Genomic DNA, 9777 nt, shown 5'->3' on the forward strand with positions numbered 1-9777 from the left:
ATAATATTTGATTTTTCTAAATAATTATAATGATAGAATTTAAAACCTTAAGCAAATAAATTTTAAAAAATTAAATAACAATAACAACAACTATAAATAACATTAAACCATATATTATATTTAATTTTATGCATGTGTAACTCGCGGTTAGAAGTCATTCAAACGATTGAGATTATGAAATTATAATAGATGTATATATTATCATATAATTAAAAATAATAAATATATTATATCAATTTAGTATATGAATTATTATATCAAATTTAACAACAATGTTATTGTAATATTTAAATATATATATATATATATATATATATATATATATATATATATATATATATATATATATATATATATATATATATATATATATATATATTGTAGAGACTTCAACTATATTGGTATTTCTGTGCAACGCACGAGCATTCGTCTAATTTTTATAATTTATCGCAAATTAACCATTTAAATAGTCCACAGAACTAAATATTCTATGATGTTTTTTAAGACAAAAGACATTTTATGACAAAAAAAAATCACGTTAATTTTAGTTGCAAATTAACAAATGTATTTAAATTTGGTACAAATATATTTTTCATGAACAAAAACAGGTAAAATAAGTTATTTTGAAAATTCAAAGCAAATACAAAGGAAACCAAGTTTCAAAATATAATAAATTTGATATTTTGAAAACAAGTAAAATAAGGTAAAATAAGTTATTTTGAAAATTCAAAGCAAATAAAACGAAGTTTCAAAATATAATAAATTTGATATTTTGAAAACAAGTAAAATAAGTAGAAAATTATTATTTAACTATATTTTGATATCAAAAATAAATGACAAATTAAATCTTTTTTTTATATATATATATTCTTATCCATATAAAATATAATAAATTTGATATTTTGATAAAATTAATAGTGACAATGACTTAAAAATGTAACGAAATTTCAAAAATATACAAAAAAAAAAAAAAAAAACTATTATTTTTTTTAGTATGCAAAATACCATTTTACCGGCTATTGTAGGTTATCCGGTTTTCAAATGTTCAAAAAATACTATAGATGTTTTTTTAGTACAAGAAATATCATTAATATTACTATTTGTACAAAGAATATCAGTGAAGTACACATGTGTTCAAATAACACATTGTGGTAACCAGGCACTTCAGGTACATGGAAAAATGACTTCAAAGTGTAACGAAGTTTCCAAAATATTCAAAAAATACCATACTTTTTGTTAACTGCATTGTTGTTGGATTATATAGAACACAACCATCGAAGATCATGAACCGTTATATCAGTTCACACCAATTGTGCAAATCTCTTTCATTCATTCACTCGATCGTTCTTGTGGTAACAAGAGAAGTAAGTGAGTAATAACCTTAGGTAAACAATCTTGCTTCCCAATCACATTTATGCCTCAAAACTAAAACATATATATTCTATATAGATGTACATATTACACATCAGTGTTAGCCGTTCATTAGTGTTGCGACACAAGAGAGACACAAAGGAGAAACGAGTGTGACGTTATGTCATGAGAATTTATAAATATGGATTTAGATACAAACTAATCGAGTGATCGAATGAAAGAGAGTACACAACTAGTGTGAACTGGTACGACGGTGACTAATCTCTGATGACCGTGTTCTATATAATCCGGAAACAACGAAGTTAATAAAAAGTGCTCTGAAAAAACAACAATGGTTCTTTTTGAACTTTTTGGAAATTTCAATGATATTTTTTGTACTAAAATATGTATTTCGTTGGTATTTTGTGTACAGATGATATACTTCAAAGGTATTTTTTATAGTAAAAAAATAATGATATTTTTTGAACATTTTGGAAACTTTATTACCTTTTTAAGTCATTTTTTCATTTGTCTGGGGTAACCGGTTAGCATAAAGTTATATTGGTATTTTGTGTACAAAAAATATAATTTAATGATATTTTGTATATTAAAAAAAGATAATGGTTTTTTTATACATTTTTGAAATTTCGTTATCTTTTTAAGTTATTATTCTAAATTAATAATATCTAAAGATATTCGTCAACATTTCACTTGGATAAGAAGATAAATAATAGAAAAAAAAAACAAAAGGATATTTAAATTTTCATATCTAATATTTATCGTTAGGAAAAATTACATTAGGAGAGATGACAAAGCATCATATGCATTTCGTAATGATTTTGAAATGATAAAATATTACGTGGTAGGATCTATATTCATCTTAATATTGCAATGGCAACATTTTTAATATTTTTAAGAGTTTTGATTGGAATATTTAAATAGAGTGTATTTTATAAAAACATGATACTTTTTATAAAATCATAATAAACACAATTATTTTCAAAATGAAATTTTTTAGTGATTCTTTGTTAGGAATTTGAAAAACGTAATTTTCATAAAAGGTGCACCTATCTTAATTTATAAAATGGATTTTTTTAAATAATAAAATGTAACATTCCAAAAACTTAGGTTAAATTTTTCATTTTTTTTAAAATAATATAACATCCATTTTAATAAAGTTACATTTGGGATATATCATTTGTTGATAAACCGTTATTCATAAATCAAAATTAAAGAAGACAATGCAGAATTTTGAATCATAAATCTGTTGACGTATGTGTACAGTTTCTCCTTCGCAATACGATAAGTACCTACAAAATATACAGTTCATAGTTATAAACACAAAACTAAGTGAGTTTCCCAAAATACCATATACAGTATAGCATAATAATTAACTAAGGTTATCAGCACAGTCTGAAGACTATCAATAGTCCTAATGGGCTAACAACACGCCCTGTGGACAAAAAGCACACCTCACGGGTTATCAGCACACTATGTAATCAATCTACGCCCTATGTACTACGTTGTTAAGCCATTTCCATTTTTGGCTCTTAATCCATAAAGACCAACCATCTAATGCTCACATATGCATAGGGCAAAACTCTCATTTTCCAGCTCAACTTCAAACATTCGTAAATTCTTCGTTTCAACTCCGTATTCAATGTCCTTTATATGTGCAGATAGGTATTGAAGAGCCTCACAATCCTATCTAGTTGTTTTTATCTTAAAACATGTTTAACTAAAACCCTAATTCATGCAAGAAACCTGACATATAACTTTTCACTTTCTACCATTCGGTTCCAACACACAAATCAAGGGCTTATGTAACATCTGTTCTAGGTATGAATCAACTTTTTATGTATTAATCTTAATTAGGGTGGCCACAGCATGGTGAAGCATCACCACTACATGGAAGGAAGTTTTGGACCGCGAGATTTAAATGACCGCCACAATGTAGCCTTAGGTGTCACGACATGGTAGGTGTTTTAAGTGAAAAACCTTAATTTCAGGCTTTGGGCCCTATATAAAGAACATTAAGGCTAGGGTTCCTTGATCATTTAACCTTCGTCTCCCTCTAAAACTCAGAAACTCTAACCCTAGCCTCTATTGAAGTTGTGAGCTCATTCTTGGTGTTTAGCACACACTCTTTTAGCCTCACACACTTAAAGGGACGTTAGCTCGATTAGGGTTTGTCTCTGGACGTGAAGATCATAAAGGAGGATGGATAAATAACTTAAGGTCCTTTAAATAGGGTGTAAACCCTAAAAATTAGGGTTTACATGCACAGCCTCAACTCGTCGAGTTGGGGTCCTCCAACTCGTCGAGTTGGTTCCATAAATCACGCGGCCGGATCAGTTTCTACACGACGAGTTGGGTCAACCAACTCGTCGAGTAGGTCTAAAAATGTAAATATAAAAGCTTCAAATTAATACCTAGGATTCGGGATGTTACAATTCTCCCCCATTTGAACTAGACTTCATCCTTGAAGTCCATTGCAATAAACAGATCCGGGTAATGCTCCCGCATCTCAGCCTCCGGCTCTTAAGTCCACTCGGATCCCCTCCGGTGCTCCCATTGTACCTTTACCAAAGGTACCTCCTTGTTTTGTAGAACCTTCACTTGCCTTTCCAGAACTGCCACAGGCCTCTCCATGTAATTCAGGCGCTCATCGACCTGAATATCATCTAATGACAGCACCGCCTCCTCGTCTAGTATGCACTTCTGCAACTGGGAGACATGAAAACTGTTGTGAATCTAACTGAGCTCTTCCGGAAGATCCAATCTATATGCCACTTTGCCCACCCTGGAAATAATCCGAAAGGGTCCAATTAATCGGGGGCCCAACTTTCCCTTCTTCCTGAAGTGGATCACATCCTTCCAAGGTGAGACCTCCAATAATACCATATCAACGACCTGGAACTCCAACTCGGATTGATGTCGGTCGACATAGCTCTTCTGCCGACTCTGAGCTGCCTACAACCACTGCCTAATCTGTTGAATCTTCTCGATAGTCTGCAGAACTACCTCTGTCCGACCCATCACCCTGTGGTCGACTTCACCCCAACAGATCGGGGTACAACATCTTTGTCCATACAACAGCTCAAATGGTGGAGCACCAATACTGAAATGAAAGTTGTTGTTGTAGGAGAACTCCGCAAGTGATAGGTAGGAATCCCAACTCCCACCAAAGTCATTGACGCATTCCCTCACTATATACTCGATGGTTTGTATGGTCCGCTCACTCTGACCATCCGTCTGCGGATGATAAGTTGTAATGAAATACAGTCGCGTGCCCAGCTCCTCGTGGAACTTCTGCAAAAAATGGGAGGTGAACCATGTTGGATAAGGTGTCTAAGTCCATAACTATTTATGGTATGTACTTGACCTGGTTTGGCATGATCCATTTGGGTTGCATGGCATCATGCACTTGGGTAGACTAAAATAAGAGAAAGGAAACTTATGGTTGATTAATATATTATAGGTTATGATATATTAATAATATTATATAATTAGTATTGATCAAAAATTAATTTAGAATTAATTTTGTGATCAAAAGGAGACTAATTAAATAAGTAGGTTAATTGTGTAAATATTTATTTCTTTAATAGTGGGCTTGTAGTCGATGATGTATTGAGTTAGGCTAAAACCCATGAGATGCTCCATGGATGCTCCATCGTGGTTTTGAACCCATAGATCCAAGAAATGGAAAGTCATGTCATTTAGGGTTTACATGGTGTAACCCTACTTGTGACACACTATAAAAAGGATATGTTAGCTACCAAAATCGGCTAGTAGTGAAGAACAAGAGGGCATAGCTAATTTCTAAGTGTGTTGCGATTCTCTCTAAGTTATTCCAAGTGTATTTGGTGTTGTGTGAAGCATTTGAGGCATCTAATTTGGGGTGCTAGGCTCACAAGGTTCTCAAAGGAATTCCAGCAACAAAAGGTATGTATCTCTTACTAGATTTTATGTTAAAAGTTCCTCATGTATGCTAGATAGGTTATGAACCTTGGAAAATCATATTTGCATGTATCATAGTTAAACATAGATCCAAGGTTGCTAGATAGGAGTGTTAGAATGCTCAAAACCCATCAAACCGAACATCACAGCCTGAGACGATAGAGACCATAACCCCATGATTAGTAACGGTCACGTGGATATACATGTCGGCCAACTTCTCGATCGACGAGCTCTCCCGAATGGAAGAAAATGGGTACTCTTGGTCAATATATCCACAATGAACGAAATGATGTTGAAACCTATTGTCGTCTTTGGCAGCTTGGTGATAATATCCATCATGATCTATTCCCATTTCCACATGGAAACCTCCAGAGGCTGAAGTTTTCCATGCGTCCTATGATGCTTGGCCTTGACCATCCTGCAGGTCAAGCACCTCTTGACGTACCAAGCAATATTTTTTGCTTCATGCACGACCACCACTAACTCAAACATAGATCATGGTACTTCTTAGTGGCCCCTGGGTGAATGGAGAAGTGAGACTTATGAGCCTCCTCCAGTATAATCTGTCTGACCCCACCAGACATCGGAACCCATACCCAACCACAACGGGTCATCAATCCCCACCTATCATGTACGAACCTGGTGATCTCGCCCCTGATCCTCTCCAGTTTCTAGTTCTCCTGTCATACACCCTCACCCTGGGCCTCCCTAATCAATCCCACCAGTGGACAATACACGGATATCCTCATACATGCCGCTGGAACAGAAGATCCAGCCGTATTACGGCTTACGGCATCCACAATCACATTCGATTTACCCGGATGGTAAAGGATCTCACAATCGTAGTCCTTGACTACATCCAGCCACCTGCACTGTCTCATGTTCAGGTTTGGCTGATCCATGATGTGTCTAAAGCTCTTGTGGTTCGTGTATGTGGTACAACGGACCCCATAGAGAGAGTGTCTCCAAATCTTGAGAGCGAATACCACCGCTCCCAACTCCAGACCGTTTGTAGAATATCCTGTCTCGTGTGGCTTCAATTTTCGCGATGCATAGTCCATCACCCGTCCTATCTATATAAGGACCGCTCACAATCCTATGATTGATGCATCACATAATACCACGAAATCCTCAACTCCCTCAGGGAGTGTTAAAATTGGCGCCTCGCAGAGTCGCTGTCGCATAGTCTCAAATGTAGTTTGTTGCTCAGGGCCCCACCAGAAATCCACCTACTTCCTCATCAGACGAGTGAGGGGTACCACAATCTTGAAGGAAATCATGTATGAATCTCCGGTAGTACCCTACCAATCCCAAGAAACTCTTGATATCCAAGGTATATTTTAGAACCTCCTACTGCATAACCTCCTTGATCTTGGCCAGATCGATCAAAATCCCCTCCTGGTTAACGAGATATCCAAGGAACTGAACCTCTCGCAACAAAAAATCTCATTTCGAGAACTTGGCATAAAGTCGCTCTCGTCTCAAGACTCCCAATAGCTCACAGAGATGCTCCTCATGCTTCTCCCTGGTCTTGAAATACACCAAGATGTCATCTATAAACACAATGACCGAGCGATCGAGCATCGGTCTGCATACCTAATTCATCAGGTCCATAAATACCGTCGGCGTGTTGGTGAGCCCAAATGACGTCACCACAAACTCGTAATGTCCATAATGAGTTCGGAATGTGGTCTTTTCCATGTTCTCCTCCCTAACCCTAACCTGATGGTAGCCGGACCTCAGGTCTATCTTGGAGAACGAAGATGCTCCCTGCAACTGATCAAAAATATCATTTATCCTTGGGAGTAAATAACGGTTCTTCACCGTTAATTTTTTCAACTCCCACTAATCGATGCCCATTTGATGTGAACCATCCTTCTTCCTGGCGAAAAGAATTGGTGCTCCCCAAGAAGAATTGCTCGGACGGATGAACTGCTTGCCTAACAGTTCCAACAACTGAGATGACAGCTCCTGCATCTCGGATGGTGCCAATCGGTATGACACCTTAGCGATAGGGGCGGCACCGGGCACTAGGTCGATCCTGAACTCGACTTGCCTCTCAGGAGGCACTCCGGGTAACTCCCGTGGAAGCACTTCAGCAAAATCTCTAACCACTAGAGCCTCAGAAACCGAGACCTGATCCTTGACTCGTGTATCCGTTACATACACCAAATAACTTGCACATTCGTACTGAATATTCTATCAAGCCCTGGTGGCTGAGCAAAGCCCTAAACCCAATCTGGTGCCCTTGTCGTAGATAACCAGTACTCCCCCACTTGGGGTTCGAACTACCACCAACTGACCCTCGCAGTCAATCATGGAACCGAAGCGACTCAACCAGTCCATACCCACTATCACACAAACATCCCTCATGGGAATCAAACTCAAGTCTATCGGGAAGGATACCCCGAAGATCTCCAGAACACAACCCCGGTAGATTGAAGAAGCAGAAATCCTATCTTCGTTGGCAATAGAGACTCACAACGGACACTATAACTCTCCTACAGGCAAACCGAACTCCTTACTGATCGAGAAACAAAATATTGTGTCGTCCCCGAATCAAATAATACCAAAGCAGGTAAGAAGTTCACTACAAACATACCTAACATAGGTACAACACATATGAGCATAAGATAAATATAATCGATAAGATAAAGAATAGAAACATATCAGCCACCACATATGGTGCTGCTCTGGACTCCTTGGTTGTGATATGGAAGGTGCATTCCTATGCCCTTGGGGGCTCTACTCTACCCTACCTCCCGTCAGTATTCCTCAGTATATCTGGCATTGGAGCCTCCACCGGCCATGCAGCAAACAATGGACAGTTGATCTTCACGTGACCAACCTGATCGCAGTGGTAGCAAATCCTCATATCCTGAACCGGGGCTAAGTGGCGGCAATCCCTAGCAAAGTGCCCTCCTTTATGCATTTTTAGAATGCAGTACTGGATCTACAAACCCCATAATGGCCCTTCCTGTACTTCCCACAAGTGTGGTCATGCTAGCCCCCAAGCCTAGAATCAGAAGCTTTAGACCGCTTCACCGCAGGCTATAACTGCGTCGGGGCCTGCCTCTGCTCTCTCAACTACAGCTCAATCTCAAACTCACGCTGCCTAGCGGCCTCCTATAACTCCAGTAGCGTATCACATCGTTGGGTAGCAACAATCTATTGGATGTCGGTCTTGAGCATGCTCAGATAATGTGTCATCTGAGCCTGCTCGGAAGTTAACTCCAGGCAAAACATCGCCCTCTCAGTGAACATACAGCTGATCTCCATCACCGACTCCGTAACCTGTCTCAAATACAAAAACTCTTAGGCCAGCCGCTCACGCTCAACCCGCGAAATGTAGCGAGCGTGGAACATCTTCTTGAACTGATCCCACATAACCGCAACTCTCTGATCATCAGTATACGACCCTGTCATCAATCTCCACCAGTCCTTTGCTCCGAATCTTAGCAGGTTCAGAGCACACCTGACCTTCTGGTCAGTAGACCATGAGCATGTGAAAAAGCATCCCTCTACATTAGATAGCCACCAGCGGTTGCTATAGTTACGGAGATTGCAACGGCAGCCGTCTCAACAATGGCTGCATAGCCCTCATCAAAGTACTCGACCATGGAGGTCTTGATAGACTCAAATATATCTGGTAATGATGTGTGTGAAATGCACTAGTTTTAGTCCCACTATTTTAACATAAATTAAACACACGAAAGGCAGTGTTCCTATCAATTAGTGGTATAGTTTAAGCTAGTAGGGTATCAGACACAGGGAACAGTAATAATTAAACTAACTACTAGAATTATCTAACTAAAAACAAGTAATAAAAGAAGGGTTTTGTCTAGTTTTTTTCAAGACTAGAAACTTAATCAAAGAACTAACATTCAAACAAAAACAATTAACAACTAAAGGAGATAAAAAGAACTTCATTCAATAATAAAAGAGACTTATGTTCAGATTCGACTCACTTATTCCTGTGGTTGATTTTATGGAAAGTGCAATGGATTAAATTTTCATTGGCTACCGATTCCTAATGTGATTAGATTCATGTTCACTATTACTAAACCTTAGCAAACTAATTAATTCAAACGATGGCCAATTGGTTAAACTAATGAGTTTACTAACATTTAGTTCAGGTTAAGTAAGACTTGTAATATTAGCTAATTAAATTTATCAATTCAATCAAAATCTTGTATGGTTGTTCATCACACAAGCTCACACATTAACTTACCTATTTTCTAATTAATCCTAGGTTCACATTCACTAATACTAGGCATATAATATTGTTTTCACATAAATCATATGAAACAAGCAATTAAGAGGATGTTCATGCAACTTAATAGACTTGATAATTAACAGAAAATAGTTATCATCAACACATAAGGGTCTTTAGCAAGCTTAACAAAACAATTCACCAAATCCAATCAATCCAATACCATAATGTCAAACCATATTCCTAAGCTCATC

Source organism: Lactuca saligna, chromosome 5, assembly GCF_052625555.1.
Source record: "Lactuca saligna cultivar CGN05327 chromosome 5, ASM5262555v1, whole genome shotgun sequence".
NCBI lineage: Eukaryota > Viridiplantae > Streptophyta > Magnoliopsida > Asterales > Asteraceae > Lactuca > Lactuca saligna.